A 16,092-nucleotide genomic window follows, 5' to 3' on the forward strand; every position below is an offset into this window, starting at 1 on the left:
TAAATTAATTCAAGCTAATTAAGCTTGTCGTAATTTGACATATAACTAATCTTTCCAACTAAAGTAGAGGATACCTTAGTTAAAAGTGAAGCTCCTTTTTTTTTGTAGCTAAACTCATACCCCTGTCTATCATTAAACAATGGTTCTGAACTCTAACTGTTCACAAGTTCTGTTCAGATTACCTCTGGGTTTTTCTTTGGAAGAACTGCAGCTGAAAAGTAAACTGGCATGCAGATGTTTAAGTGTGCCATCCTTTAATTTTTCTGTGTAAAAATGATAATAACGTGTTCAAATGACACTAAAACCACCAGAAATGGACATGTAATACTGCACAAGGTTAAAACTATAGGGACAGCAATTTTAAGCCTTAGTCACAGGTACCAAAAAAGGGGTTGAGCCGTACTGATGCTGAAGGTTTTTGGGTTGTTTGGGGCTGTAGAGGGTTGTAGAGTGGTGTGTCCAAATCTTAGCGCAGATGTGTCTCTGGAGGCTTGTGTAGCCACTTTAAGAGGCAACATGAAAATGGAAGGTACCATCATCATATGTGTGGTGAGTGTATTGTAAAGTACTTGTGAGGATAATGTAAGTTGCATGCACTTATGACATTAGAGTATTGCTGGAGTATTGTGCCCTTACTTCTAGTCGATAGTAAAGCCATAGACACAACTCCCCTTATGTATGGATACAGGCTGTTTGTGGGCAAAAAATGGGCAAACCTGTAAGGGGCCTACGGGCATGTTTCGGACAACAGGCAAGTAACGAACCCCTAAACGACAGGCAAGGGGTAGCAAGGGTAAGTAAGGGTGAAATAGTTGAGACCCAGGTACATCTTACAGGTTTTCAATTTTTTAAACTCCCCTAAACCTTGTGCACTGTGCAAGTAGCCTGTTAGTGCTGTTCACATGATAGGTGCACCTTAATAGCAATTGGAGTGTGGCGCAAGGCACCGTACTACAGCATCACTTGTATGTCAAAAGTGTTTAAATTACAGTATGCCTACAAATATTTCATTGCACACTTTATTATAACTTCTAATTAGAAATTGTACATTCCATTTTTATGACACACCTTGATATTTCCTGTGGTCCACCTTCATGCCTTGACAGTTTTGCCTATTTTTTGCTCTCAGACAGCCTGTAGCCACCCACAAGGGCAGTTGTGGGTAAGGCACAAGGCAAAACCAACCCTAGTTCAAGTTTAAGTTCTATTCAATTAAACTGCCTGTAATTTATGGCTACTTTAGTTTCAAGTAGTAGTTTTAATAAAGAAGATGAAGAGAAGTGAGGCAAATAAGTATTTAAAAACCCTAAAAACACAATACGCTGGACGCAGGAAAATAAAAAATATAAAAAGGTTGCTTTTATTTGGAAAGAACTGTTAAGATTGCTCGTAGCTCTCATGACAGCACAAGACAATCTGGCAACAAATACAGGGGAGATGGAAATTATAAAGGGGGGGGTTGATTAGACAATTACACCCAGGTGCACACATCAGGGAAAGCAGGTGATCACAATGAGGGAGAATTTACACTAGGAAAGGGGAAGTCAAGACATCTTAAACGTGATGTTAAGTGAACAGGAAGTAACCAAATTAACCAAAATAAAAGCAGAACTAAAACCACCCAGGCCCCAATACCTCACTGATTTAGCAAGTTCTCCCTCTTAGAAATCATGGAGGGGTCTGACATTTTCATCTTAGTTGTCTCTCACAGTGGAGTGAGAGACATAGAAAAAAGAAAAAACTGGAAATGACATTGCAGGATTTTTAAATAATTTGAATGCTACTGCTGCCAACAAATATTTGAACCTCTGTCCATCAGCTAGAATTCTAACTCTCAAAGACTTGTTAGTCTGCCTTTACATAGTCCACCTCCACTCTCCTGATTATCCTAAGGTATAGGCACCTGTTTGAGGTGGTAAGCTGCATGAATACACCTATCCACCTCGTACAATCAGTAAGACTCCAATTACTAGCACGGCCAAGACCAAAGAGCTGTCACTCACTAGAGAAACATGTGTAGACCTCCCAAGCAGCTTGGTGGAGAAAGATCCACTGTTGGAGCAATTATAGGAAAATGGAAGAAGCTAAACATGAAGCTAAACATGATGGCAATCTTCTTAGGACTTGGGCTCTATGCATGACCTCACCTCATGGGGTCTCAATGATTCTAAGAAAGGTGAGGACTTAGCCCATAACTACACGTGAGGAGCTGGTCAATGACCTGAGAAGACCTGGGACCATCATTTCCAAGGTTACAGTTGGTAATACACTAAGACATCAGGGTCTGAAATCATGCATGGAACAGAAGGTTCCCCTGCTTAAACCAGCCCATCTAGAGTTTGCCAATTTGGATAATCCAGAGGAGTCATGTGGTCAGATGAGACCAAAACAGAACTTTTTGGTCTGCTATGGAGGTACTTTTCTGCACATGGGCCAGAACAACTGCCCTGTATTAAGGAGAGGATAATCGTGGCTGTTTATTGCCAGATTTTGGGGAACAACCTTCTTCCCTCAGTTAGAGCATTGCACATGGGTCGTGGCTGGGTCTTCTAACACAACATTGACCTGGAGCACACAGCCAGGAGAACCAAGGAGTGGCTTGGTAAGAAGCACATCCAGGTTCTAGAGCGGCCTAGCCAGTCTCCAGACCTCATGCCAACAGAAAATCTTTGAAGGGAGCTCAAACTTTGTGTTTCTTAGTGGCAGCCCAGAAATCTGACCGATCTAGAGAGTTCTGTGTGGAGGAGTGGGCCAAAATCCTCCCTATCCTCCCTGCAGTGTGTGCAGGAAGGATAAAAAAAAACTACAGGAAAAGTTAGACCTGGGAAATCACAAGCGAAAGCTACTGCACCAAATGGCAACGTTGATTTTCTCAGTTGTCCAAATACTTATTTGCAGCAGTAGCATACCAAGAAATTATTTTTAAAAATCATGCAATGTGATTTCCAGATTTTTTTTTAATTATGTCTCTCACAGTGGACATGCACCTAAGATGAAAATCAGACCCCTGAGAGAACTTACAAAATCACAGGGTGTTAAAATACTTATTTGCTGCACTAGATTTTTTCAACATAACAATTTAAGCTGTTCAATCACATCCTAATTTTTTCAAAAATGAACATCTTATTGTAGATCAATAGGACACACAGAAAGGCGTCAGTTAAGGAATCTTTTTGAGTTTTTTTCTATTTTTCAAAGGTCAGAAAGTGAAAAACTGCTTTGAAACGAAGATCCTGAATAATCAGGCCGAGTTTACACCTGGGAGTAGATTTGACTACATTTACATTACAACACATTCTAAAAGAAGGACATGCAGAAAATACCACACACACATGTTTAATAAACCGTCACTATGTTATGACTGCTCTGTCTGGCAGTAATCCATGGACGAGGTCACTATCTGTTGTTGTTTTAGGCTCTATGATGGCTGCACCATGGAGAGATGGAGAATCCAACACTAAAGTGGGAGAAAAACTCATGTCTTCATTTGGAATTTTTTTTCAGGTGTTTTAAGTAGGCCTGACTATTAGAATGCTATGATTAAAGGTCTGCAAAACGTCAACCTATGCAGCTTTTTCAGTCAAACCTCTCGGATGTAGAACATTTCTTTTTCCAAGTGGAAAAGAACTGAGGACAAGCAGGAATTCATCTGTCTGCTCCAAATAACAAACACCAATGAACCTGGAGGTTTTTCAAGAGCTTTGATGTTTTTGCCAAAACAGACCCAGTGATCCTGATGTGGTTAAAAACTACACAACTAAAATGTCCTAAGTGTTAATATTGTTGTTGTTTGGATGACACAGACACACACTGGGTCAATGTAAGGCATAAAATAAAGCAAAAGTTGTCAAATAAATAAATAAATAAATAAAAAGTATGTCATTCTGTGTAAGAACCTCTGCTGTCAAAATGCAGTAAATCACAGCTTATCTCTTCAAGCAGAACGGCTAAAAGCTAAACCAGGTTAGTGGATTCAGTTGTGCTTTTCCATCTGCATGCACTGAGTGATTTAATGTTTAGCTAAATCTGGGGTAGCCCGCACTACAGCAGACCTGCTGAACAAACATCCACAGCGGAGAGGTCACCCTGTTCCACTGCTGTAAGAAACAGGACAGGTGGGGCTGCTCCTCGTTCTCAAACACGAGGAGGGAGGAAGAATTATTCATCGGGAGTAGTCCTGAGTCATCTGCTTGTAGAATCGCAGCCCATTAAAGGTGAAGGAATGAGAGATTATACAACCAGAGAGAATGAGAGGGGACAGAGGGGAGGATGGTCAGTTAATGGTGGTAGTCACAGGCAGGCACTGGTAATGGTCCCTGCAGACCTGACATGACAGGGAGGTGAGCTGAAGGGCAGCACCAGAAAGAAGCAAAAACACAAAGGATCTGTTGTCCATTCCAGCTGGAGTGGAGGTTTCCCAGGAAAACCTCACAATTCTTGGCTAAGAAACACCCCCCCATCCCAACCCCTGTCTTTGTGTTGTGGCCATAAAAGGGTCATGAAAGCTTGGGGGAGGAGAGGAGCGGAGTCTCCAGCTGGAGAGCTTAAATTCACTGTTAGTTCAAGCCTGATGTGAGTGGCTGCTCTGTACTACAAAACCAGGACTGGGAGTGAAAGCATTAAGGAAGCACCATGTCATCATTATGAATCTTATATAAGTGAAGGGACCCTGATAGACGATTTCATGGCACTTCCCCAAACATATTACTGCTGGATTAAAAAAGAGTGAATTCCTCAGTTAGTCCAGCTCTTAATCTGATATTCAACATGGATTTAGCCTAAAAGCTCTTTTGCTAGTATGTCTTTTCTTGACCATAACATTGGGTCTGCTGTTGGAATTACAGCTGCACCTCAAAGTTTGACCAAAAGAGGTACATTTTCAGAGGTCATGTGTATAAAAAAAACTAAAATTAACTTAAGAAAACGACTTGACATAGAAAAATATAGGGTTCAGTATTTACCCATTCTTCTTACACTTACAGCCTAAAAGCATTTTGAAAGCAAAACAAATTGAATGTTGCAGCACATCTAAAACCAGACTCAAATAAAAACTTGGAGCAGATGTAAAAGTAGTTTTGGGACATTAATGCTTCCCTTTGTCTTTAAAAATGTAAATATAACTGATTATTTTACAGCATTACCTGCTAGGGGTGTAACAATTAATGAATTAATCATTTTATATTCTTACAATCAAACCAGCTTTGATCTGTCTGTGGCAAGTTGTGAAAGACCCATTTGTGTTTTGGTGTTTTTCTCATGTGTTTTCTCCATGTATTTTTTTGTATACATGGAGGACATGTATACAAAAACTTAGGGTTAAAACTTCATTGCTTAGTATTTCTTTATCTTATCATGGTGAATCAAAACCAGACAAAAAATGGAAAAAGCTAGTGGTTGTGACGTAGATGCCACAATCGGCGGCCTTCCCCTGATTCCGATGCATCCACTTGTAGACAGCTAGATCCATGTACTTCTTTGTTTTCCTCACTTGAACTGGAATCAGGATCTAAACTGTACGGCTGGATAACTCGGATATTGCTCACAATTTTTGTTCCGACACCATTGTTAATGTGGGGTTTTGAGGGGCTGTAAGCCAGCAGGAGAGAGTGTAAACAGATAGATGATGGGAAATGAGGTAGGGTTACGTTGTGCCGACAGTCTCCCCCACAAATCAGAGGTTTTATTTCTAAGAAACTACTGCCGCACTCCAGAAAGTACTGTATGTCCTAGAAAACATCACAAATTTTTGATTTTGGCTAAACATGGCCTAATCATAATTAAAAGACTACTGGAAAAAAAATCAAAAGATGATTGGAGTGTGACTTTTATAAAATTGAATCAAAATGAAATAAATATTCATTTTATCTAAGTTGGCAAATACCATTTGGATTGAGACAGGGCAGGTTTATTTTACTGTTTACTGTTCAGGACCCAGCTATTTATTTCTGAGTCACACTGGTTGAAGTTTTGGCTAAAGAAGTCCTGGATCCATTATAGGTCAGAGAATCGGATCGTTTAAAATGAACCAATATTCACTATGAATTCTATCATCAACCACAAACTGTGATATGAATTGAATCGTAGTTAAAATGAATCGTTATACCCTTTTTAGTTCTCAATCCAAGAGTTTTAAACTTCAGAATGATTTAGCATAGTGTTTATTTTGTTAACTGTTAATTACTGTAACAGCTATTTTGTTTGCAAATATTTATTGAGTCATTTATGATGTTATTATCATTCTCGTAAAGATTATAAAAAATTAGGAGCCTATTAAACAAAAATGTTTGGATCCGTGTGTAGAAATGCCTTCAAACAGTATTTCCTTTAAATAACATTATTGACCTATTAAGTTATTTTCCTTTATTTGTATGGAAGTTTCAGCTTCTTCTTAAAACTTACTTTTTTAAAGTTTTTTTAAAGCATAAATACTTTTTTGTGTGTATTTACTCATTTTGTTTGTATTGATGCATTGTTTCATGCATTGATAACATGAAAGAGATGTAAAACAAAAATCTGAAAACTGTAAAGGTTTGACAGACTCACTTCTATTTTTGTTTACTCAAAACATTTCTTTTTACTTAGTGAACATTCAAATAAAGTTCTAGCAGCTGAAAAATGAAGGATTTGTGTCAATGTGTTCTTGTTTTGACTGATTTGTTGGTTTTAAAAGGGGGCTGTCTAGTTTTGCATTGTTCTTCTGGGTGAACAGCAAACACATCGGTTGCTGTTTTTTGGCAGCGCTGCTCTGGGGTTACTGATGACACTGTGGAAAATGAATGGTTGCGACACGGGCGTGTGCTGCAGGAAGCTGGGAACGGCTGACGCAGGAGGGAGCAATGTGAGGCTGCAGCCACGTCACGGGAGGGGCGTGTGCACATCTGTGCTCAATCACACTCCAACCATGACTTGTCAGCCAACACAAGTCCTGATGTTTGCGGTTTGAACCGGCACAGATTCGACCCTTCTGAGAACTGCTGAGTTTTTTTTTATCACCAGAATGTTTGGGAGAAATAGATTGTATTTTGAGATTTAGTAGAAAAGCCAAGCCGAGTGGCAGAGATAAGCAATCTGAAAAGGGAAACTAGGTCTGTTCTTGAGAAATCACTCTTGCGGCCCACGCATAACAGCTCATCTCCTGCTTTACACATGTGCTGGGTTTACTGGAAGGAGAAACCACAGGCTGACATTGTGCTTGCAAACACTTCAAAACAGCTGCAAAAAATTAGGAAGGTTGGTTTTATCTTGTCCCAATTCCTGTAGTCATAGCTGAAATTTTAGAGATGAAGAAGTAGAAAGATTAGTTTGAGGAAGCAAACACTTATAAAATGTTTTTTTGTGTGTCAACATGTTGGTCCATCAGCTTTTTTCAGGTATTTATTTCATCAACCGTCCGCACTCTGAAACCCATTTGTCTTTGCAGTAGTGTCCTCAGACTGCAAGGTGACAGTGAAAGTCTTCTGATGGCCAAAGCTGAGTGCTTCTGAAATACAGCTGCTGTTATTCTGTTTTAGAAGCATGTAGAGATACAGAGCAGGACAATCTTAAAACCAATAACTCAACACCTTTGTTAACCTACCTTCCTCAAAAAATCCCAAACAATTCATTTATTTCTTAATCTCATTCTGGGCATGATCAAGCTTCTGTTTTGTTTAAACAATCCTTTAACAGATGTGTCATTTTCATTAACATTGCCAAGTTCAATACAGGTCTAGAAGAGGCTGCAGCACAAATTATCTACTATGTTTCTATATTCCCTGCAAGCTCCGGCACAGAAATATCTACTTACAGACATTGGAAAAAAGTGAAGTAGGAGCTGTTTTTGCCTTTGCACATGGTTTCTGGTAAATTTAGCAAATTGACCTTTAAAACAACTTTTGGGCTTTTTTGTATTGTAAACAACTTCAAAAATGAAAGAGAACCTGAACAACGAGCAGTTCATTTAAAAGAAACGTAAGAATCCATTTTACATGACACCAAAATTCCATGTTGATAATAAACTGACATACAGAAGTTATAATTTAATCATGACATATATAGCGTGTCCACCCACGCTCATAAAACAGACTGACTCAAACACTGTGGGCGGCAGAAGTGTTATTGAACAAATGTCACATAGATGACTGAACCTCCTGTAAAAGATGTAGCTAGTAAATTGCAGCGATCATCATGGAAAATGTCTTGTTGTGAGGATTGTGCAGTTTAGTTGGTTATTTTTTGGGATGTTTTTGATCATGTATCAAGTTGTCTCCTTTCAGTCACTTCAGGTTCATGTCAATAGTTATCTACAGCTTTTTTCATTTGTATTAATCATCCTCAGGCTATAGAAGCGTCTTGCTCTCAGTTTGTCATGGTCAGATTTTCTGCTCGGCTTTGTCACCTTTTCGCACCTATTGGTCAGTTCCTGACTGTTGTTTAGCTCCTCAAAGCAAAGTGTAACTTGACAAACTAAAACTAAATACAAAAGCAAAATGTGGTGAATCCAAAATCATGGAGGAACAAAAAGTTGGCAACACGGTCTAATAATGAAATTTTAGAAATGATGGCCCTGAAAAAACAGGTATCATAATAACAAAGACAGCTGCTGGATAACCACATCTGCTATGACAATGACATGCATGACACTGTTGGTGTTGAAGCTGTTGCTGTGGATGCCATTAAAATTTACTGTGAAGTCTTATGCAAATGTTCAGTTTGGATGTAAACATCATGTTTACCAGCTGTGTGTGGCCACACAAACATGCTCAGCCACTCTGAAATTCTCACGATTGCTGGGATCAAAAATATCCACTGGTCTAATTCCTAATCCAGGACTAGCCTGTTTCTGTGTCCTGCGAATCACCCCTCAAATGAGAGTCCATCTCAGTTTCAAAGGGAAATGATGAAACATTGACTGGTAGGTGGCAACACGAGCTTCTGCTTTGGTCTGAACCGATGCAAGCCCATCTCAGCTGCCTTACGCTCTGAAATCAGCTCAAGGCTGCAGACTTGTCAGCAATGGCTGCTTGTTGCCAGCTGCCGTCTGAGCACATGCTTAGGAGGCCAAAGCTGCTCACAAGCCTTCACATGCCCGAGATATTCCTTTCCTCCTATAGATAGTCTTATGTTAGGGTCTCCAGCTGAGCCATGACAGTGTTTGATTACAAACCTAAATTTGGAGGCTGGTAATTGCAAAAATACTTAAGATGGTTGAAATTTGCTAGATAAATTAACTTCCAGCTCAGCCAATTAGAACAAGTGCTATTTCTGCTGTCAGATATATATTTCAGAGATCATTTATATTGTTATTTCACAGTCACTATTAGAAAAAAAGATTGAATTATTTATCTACGATGTCCTTTTTGGTTTTTTTATTGAGCACCAGAAATACAGAACATATACAAAAACAGACAAATGTCAGAAGTTATTCAATCAATGTTGTTTTCTCTTTTAAACAAAACAAAAATATAACAGAATCCCACTCCCCCCAAGAACATGAGAGATTTGTCATGCTATTATACTCTCATAAAAGGAGATTGGTTTTCGGGGTACTCTACTTTGAGTAATCAAGTTTTTAGATTAATATGGCATTTGAGTGACCAGGCAAATCAATGCATAGATGCTGTGTGGATGAGGCATGCGTGAGGTACTCCTGCTCATAACAAATGGCTTATTCCAGGACTTTTGGTTGTAATGAGGAATCTCTCTGCACACTAAGTATTGAATGAAGGGTTGGCAGAGTTGTTCTACCCATGCTCTTTTTAACAACATCACAGATCCAGAAACAAAGACATGTTGGATGATTTACACTTAACAAAATGATCTTCACCTTTGAATATCAATATGAATCATTTAAAAAGTGGACAAAATCTTAATTATTGCACGGCTTGTGTTGATAGTATAAGAAACATATTGTTGATGCAGCAAAGTGGAATAAAACAGTTCCATGCAGCTCTTCCCAGTACACTGCCACTATTTGCAATATTGACAACAGCTATTTTGCATTAGGATTAGGTAAAGTTTAGATGAACAACCTTGATTTTTTTAAAGTATTCATATTTTGCTCGAAGCCTCCATACCACCCAATGCAGGAAAACAATTCTCTCTGCTCACTTACCCTACTTGTGTAGAGTTTGTGTAACAGAGTATGTAGCATGTCTCATACAGGCTCACATGGACAGCTTCTCTGTGTACACTGCATTTATGTGTGTGTGGGTTTGTGAGTGTGTGTGTGTATCAGTGAATTAGATTTTTTTTCTGGTGTTCAAACGCTTTTACAATTCATGGGTCAAAAAGGACCCACAATCTTTACCCTTGTGGTATATAGCCTAAATGGGAAAAAAAATTATTACTAAGCCAAAAATCTATTTCTAAATATGGAGTCTTTTTAAGAAAAGTCATCAAATTTCAAGTTGGAAAAGGAGAGATTAAGAAATTTATTCTACAAATAAACAGTTTTTACCTGCAAGACAAAACAAGGGTTAAAGAATTACATTTGATGATGTCCACCCAACAACCATCCATCGGGCTGTGTAATGAAATAAAAACAGTCAAAAAAGATAGCGTGAGGTCAGCAGATGCAACTGTTGTCTTTTTATTTGACTTTTCTTCATCAATGCAGTAAAGAGGAAATTGAAGTTGAAACATTAGATTACTCGGGAAGGACATTTTTCCTTTAACTCTCATATTTAACTGGCAACTGAGATAATTATGTTAAGCAGGACTTTTTTTTTACGCGGATCCTTCATGTCTGTCTTTATTCACGGTGTGTTAAGGAGGCTTTCTGACACCTTTCTTAAAAGTTTTACTCATGTGCCCCAAAAACATCAGTTTCATTATTGCTGTGACTGGCTGCTGAGATCATCTCTTTAATAAGGGTTCTGCAGAGCAAAGAACAGAGCGGCAGAGCTGTTATTAGAGCTGCCATTCCTCATTTTCTTAAAAACAAACAGCCCTATTGCCAGCAAGCCCAAATCTCATTCTATGGGATGTTCTCTGCTGTCCCAGAGTATACCTTGGCAAGTCCACAGGTAATAGTTGTACAGTTCATGTGAAGACCTCTGTGATTTCGTGCAAATATTTTTAAATGTTATCGTATGTGACATGAATGCTGACAAAGTCTTTTTTTAGAAATGCAATAAATTCAAGGAATGATACTGGGGGGACAGGAGACAATGAAACAACTTCCAAAAGGCTGTACAGGGATTAGACCTTATGGTGACAACAAGTTCCCAACATGTCCAAACCTGAAGTAAAAGACCTTTTAAGGTGTCCTGAGACACATCCTTTAAACTCTGTAAACTGTGAGGTAGAGCATCAAGAATGCCACTTGTTTTCCCAGCACGCCCTCGCAGACACCACTGGATTATGATCTTTGAAACTGGAAGCCAAATCAACACCTTGAACTCACTGTCCTGTTCCTAAATTTGTTCCTTGGAATTGTTTAATTAGCACAGGAGAGGAGTCCTTTGTTCTGCTGACCAAGGATGTGCTGTTTGACAAAAAGCTATGGGAATGTTATTGTCATACTGACAGCAACATGTTAAGGAAAGTAAAGTAAAAATCATCATTTGGGGGAACACGTGAGCATCAAATAAAGGATTTGACCATAATTTTTCTTATTACAGTCACAATGTCACAGCCTCCTTAATCGTATGGATAAGGTAAAGACGTTTGATAAGATTGTGTATTTAATCTTGTAATGGAAATGTCCACTCTTGCTGAATAGAAGACCAACCTTCATCTTTACCATAGGTGAACTGTCTTTACTCAAAATACAAACAATAGCCTACAAATATTTTACGAAAATTGTATTTTTAAGCCTTTTTTTTTAAACAACATTTGTGGGGAATGTGGTTATACTCCTTATGAGTTGATTGCAACGTTGCAAACATTAACAGAGGACTTACTCACAGCACACCACTCTTCATATGCCACTCTTCATTGTTCTTGTTTAGTGCAGAAGGGTGCCCATTCCATGCCTTTCCCTCAAAAAGTGTATGCTGGTGCCACGAGAGTGAAAACTGAGTAAACACCTGATGATGTCGATCGTGCAACAAGAAATTCCAACTTATCCGCATTTATTTAGAACCAAAACACAGTTTTTTGGGTGTGCAAACAGGATAACAAAGGAGTATTTCGTCTGGAAGTGAAGGGAAATGTCTGCTGGAACCGACATCAAAAGACCTCAAACATAGATGGTCACATGTTGGTGGCATATCAAATGAAATGATGAAATACCACCATAACCTTGTACATAATTCTTGTGCCCAGGCATGAATTGTAAAAGAGTATTTTGAGTAAAACCAATCAATCCCTGTTGAATTATTTGCCACAGTTTAGCAAACAGTAGGCCTGTTTTTTTGACTTCTATATGGTCTGAACCACTGTTTCCCATACCCCAGCCATCGGGCATTATACACTTTTTTTAGCAGTTTACTCTAAAAAAGAAAGAAAGGCTCCTTAGTGCGAGCGGAGTTATCACACGTGGCCAAACGAATGGTAGTTTGGGGTTAAAGGGCACTGCCATTAGTCATGAAAGATTTTATCTGAAAATCAAATGACCATTCTCATTATACTCAATAAGTACTTTTTTACTAAAACAAAATCTAGTGGATTTAAAATTAATTTAAATTGTAGCAGATTTTTCATTCTTCAGATGGATTTTTGTAACAGCCAAACAATAAGGTAAATACAGTGAATTATTAAAAAAAGAAAAAATCACTACAGCATTTGCATAAAGGACCCATTACATCTCCTTAATTCCCTTTTTTATTTTAGTTTTGTATGTCTAAGATGATGTAAAACCGGGATTTAGAATCTGAGCCAGAGAATAAGTGACATTAATGCAGCCGAACTCCATGGTAACCTAAAATATTCCCACTGTGGATTACAGTAGGAGCAGAAAGAGAAGGTGGCGTGGAGGCAGAGGTCAAAAGGTTGATGGCAGAGAAAGAAAGCACATGAAGGATTTGGGGGAGGGCTGGTGCTAAACGAATCATTGGCAGTAGTGTTTGATTTTCTTCCAAACTCTCTGCAGCCTCCTGGGGATACAGAGCAGCTGCATGGCTGGAAATCCCTCTACTTGGCTGCTTGAACTGTGTCAAACATGAAGAGTTTAGCTGGCTGCTGCTTTTCATCAGATCTGTCTCTTGTTGTTTGGTCCTTCTCTCATAAGGAGACCTTGGAAAAAACACATTTTCATGTGAAGGCTTGTAAAAATCAAGAATTAAACCTGTATTCCTTTTGTTTAATACTTCAAACGATGGAAAAGATTATGCCCAGATGAAGGTCCCTTGTAAATGTACGTCACAGAGGGGATGGGGGTTGTAAAAAGCACAGCGATAAAGCTCTGGTGTTGGTGTTTATACTGCTGAAAAACCTTCACACAGACAAGGAAATAGAGGCTTGAGTCAGCGTTACCCACTTCAGTAGGGAAAAAAAAACAGTCTTCTGAGAAATGAAAGGATGTACTCACTGCAAAGTCACAAATATCTTGCAGTAATCATTTATGTTGCAGCAGGGACTGTTTTTGCTTCATCGGAGTTCACCAAACCAAGACATGCACATATCATTGCAAGAAAAGCTGTAATCTTAACTCACCAACTCAACTGTTTATGTTGGAAAATCTTGACTTCTTGTACGCATTACGTCTGTGGACAGTATTTCGGCTTTTATCACAGGAGTTACGTTCCAAATCAAACTTAAAATACAATTTACAATTATGTTTTTATTTATGTTATGAGGAACTCTTCACTACACGCTTTATCCACTTTTCTCTGACAGAAATGTCAATTTTCACACTTTTCTCTCTTGTTTAAATCCTTAAAGTTCCAACTTTCATAAAAAATAAGTGTAGTATTATGGAATGAAACCAAAGATCTGATCAAAGACTTTTGTTATTTTAGCAAACTGAAGGCATTCTATACAGAAGACCCAAGATTGATTGGCAAGTATTACAGCCAATCAGTATGCAGAACACACTACACTATAAAAAACAAAAATTTTTAAAAAAATCTGTTTTACAAAAACTCCAGCATACTTTTGCCAGGCCACATGTTCATATGTCCATATTCTTCACAGGGGGTGATATCTGCATTGTTTGTTTTCTATTGTTTTGTTGTTGTTGTTGTTGTTATTGTTTTTTGTATGCAATTAGACCAAGAGCAAAATTCATACTTACTTAGCCACATAAATCTGATTCAGATTTTATTTTCTATATTTTTGGGAGGAAATAAACTCAAATTATCTGCATTCCAGTTATACTCCAGCAATCAAAGGCATAACCAAATAGTTCTTCATGATGGTGTTAGTCTGAAGGAAAACCAAAAGCTTGTTTGTGTTTAACACGTCTCAACACATCCTTGCAGGGTTTTGGTCACAAGTGTGAAGCAGCTCAGGCAAGAGTGCAAGCGCTGAGCTTTCAGCAGCATCCCAGCGTGTTTCCGCATGCTTTAGCGCTGAACCTGCAGGCTCTCCAGGTGTGCAAACACTGGGCTTATGTGTACCTGCCTGGAGGAACCAGCTGGATCCTGCTGTGCTTAATAGTCTCTGAGGAATAAGTAGGCAGGTTTGTTTCATGTTGTTGGTTTACTGGGAATTTTATAAATATCCACGTCTGAAAGGAAAGAATGTTTGCCACTTGTACAGGATTTTAAGAAATATTATTACAACTCATAAAACTTAAATGAATTAATTCAACTGGTAACAAGTATTTGAGTTAAATTTATTTAACCTAATTTCTTATGTCTATCCAACCCAAGAGATGTTTATGCAACTCAAATTTACATATTTATCTATCTAAATGTCATATTACTCCAATTCAATTAAATGTTTTATCGTATAAATTTATTGTACTTCTTGAACTCTAATATGTTTAAGTTACATGCTGCAGATTTTCTCATTTGTCTAAAATTGAAATAAATATTGCAATGTGGATTTAAATTATATCCCATACTACTAACTTTCATGACTGACTCTAAATTCAATTCTTATACCACATCATTGCACTAGGGGTGCTAAATAAATTCATCATACTCTCCCTCCCTCTCACTCATGGTGCAGAAACAATTAAACATAACAGGATAAAATAACTCGGCAAAACACAGCAGGATAAAATAACTCGGCAAAACACAGTAAAAAGGCTACAACTAAGCACATTTAGACAAAAACCTCCTCTTGTGCCATAATACGTCCAGACAGGCAAAGGGAATGGTATCCCACAATTCCTCGTGGTGCCAATCTAACAGGTGCACCAAAGTTACACCTACTTAATTGAATTGATTGGAATGAAATTAAAATAACTTTTTGATAACTGCATGTTATTTTAAAGTTGACTTAACTAAAAAAATGATTTATCTTAACTGAAGCAAATAATTAAGTTAGATCAAAGTAAAAAAGTTTATTTTTCCAAAATCCATATGTGGTCTTATCACCCTCTCACGGTGGAAAAAGTATTATCTGAGCTTCTTCATTCACTAAATCATCTTCAAATGGACACGCTATGCTGCTTCACCTCTCTGAAATCAACTAACCTTAAACTAAACCTGCTCCAGACCAGGTTATGTTCAGAGAATGAGTTGCTTTAGGAACTAAGCATACCAAAAGCTGAGGTTATCCGCTTCCTTAGCCTCAAACTTACCGTGGTAACTCACATAACCTGCTTTTTGGAATACCCCCCAGTTTAAGAAGGAAATCTGTGTTTACACACATCAGTTTGCACACGTGGATGGTAGCCCTGAAATTTTCGTCATGTGAATTTTTTTTTTAATATTTTGCCCAAGACATCCTTGAAATGTATGATTCTCATCATTTTAAGATGGAATGACTCCATAAACCTCTTCTGAGAAACCAGACAAGGGTCAGCAGCTAGTCTCAAATGGAAAGGAAGACCTTGACTTGAGCAGCAATTTAAGGCCCACATGTGGAGACCTGAGACCTCGCTTGGACAAAAGAATCGACATTTTCAAAAGGATAGAAACCTAATTTCCCGGTATCTGTACCATGGTGAATGTCTTTGGGTGTATTTGACTGGAAAATACAGTACAGACTGAGTCAGCTTAGATTGGTCCAGATTGGATCCTGGACCTTGTATTTGGTTTTTATTCAGATGTCAAA

The 16,092-nt window shown here is 38.3% G+C and overlaps 1 protein-coding gene and 1 long non-coding RNA gene across 6 annotated transcripts in view; one reads left to right on the forward strand and one right to left on the reverse strand.

Moving 5' to 3' along the window:
• Positions 1-16,092, forward strand: part of LOC110017416 (uncharacterized) — a 154,675-nt gene that overhangs the window by 63,529 nt on the left and 75,054 nt on the right. The gene's annotated exons all lie outside the window — the stretch shown is intronic.
• Positions 12,088-13,916, reverse strand: LOC144988884 (uncharacterized). The gene is made up of 3 exons (XR_013652943.1): positions 13,454-13,916; positions 13,233-13,357; positions 12,088-13,158 (listed from the first exon to the last, which is right to left on the reverse strand). It is a non-coding gene; the product is annotated as an uncharacterized LOC144988884 (long non-coding RNA).

Source organism: Oryzias latipes, chromosome 21 (genome assembly GCF_053564925.1).
Source record: "Oryzias latipes strain Hd-rR chromosome 21, Olatipes_Hd-rR_3.1".
NCBI classification, from domain to species: Eukaryota; Metazoa; Chordata; class Actinopteri; order Beloniformes; family Adrianichthyidae; genus Oryzias; species Oryzias latipes.